The sequence below is a fragment of the Morone saxatilis genome, unplaced genomic scaffold (genome assembly GCF_004916995.1).
Source record: "Morone saxatilis isolate NCDOM2014 unplaced genomic scaffold, NCSU_SB_2.0 Contig15, whole genome shotgun sequence".
NCBI lineage: Eukaryota > Metazoa > Chordata > Actinopteri > Moronidae > Morone > Morone saxatilis.
In genome coordinates, this window is record NW_023339707.1 from 18,813,771 (window position 1) to 18,814,136 (window position 366).

General features: G+C 35.0%; 1 protein-coding gene across 1 annotated transcript in view; it reads right to left on the reverse strand.

Annotated features, from left to right (window-relative positions):
• Positions 1–366, reverse strand: part of rbm38 (RNA binding motif protein 38) — a 4,935-nt gene that overhangs the window by 1,909 nt on the left and 2,660 nt on the right. The window lies entirely within an intron of this gene.

Sequence of the window (366 nt, forward strand, 5' to 3'; positions counted from 1 at the left end):
TGTTTTGTCCACAACCCAAATACATTCAGTTTAATGTAAGAGAAGACTAAAGAAACTAGAAAACATTACCATTTAAGAAATGATGAAATGAGTCATTATTTTCAAGATTGTTGGCGATTAATGTAATACTTACTAAAACTGGTACTTAACTGACTAACCGTTGCCGCTATGTTTGTCCTCTAGGTTTAGTTTCAAGTTTCAAGTCTCTGCAAGTCATTAAATACCCAGAAATTGGGAAATCAATTTACGAAACTATTTCTTGCTTTGGAAAATTGTTAGTAATTAAAAATAAGCCTGTTTCCCTGATGCCGCTGGTCGCCTTCAATGGAGTTCGTCATGTTGGACTTCCATGTTTCTACAGTAGCC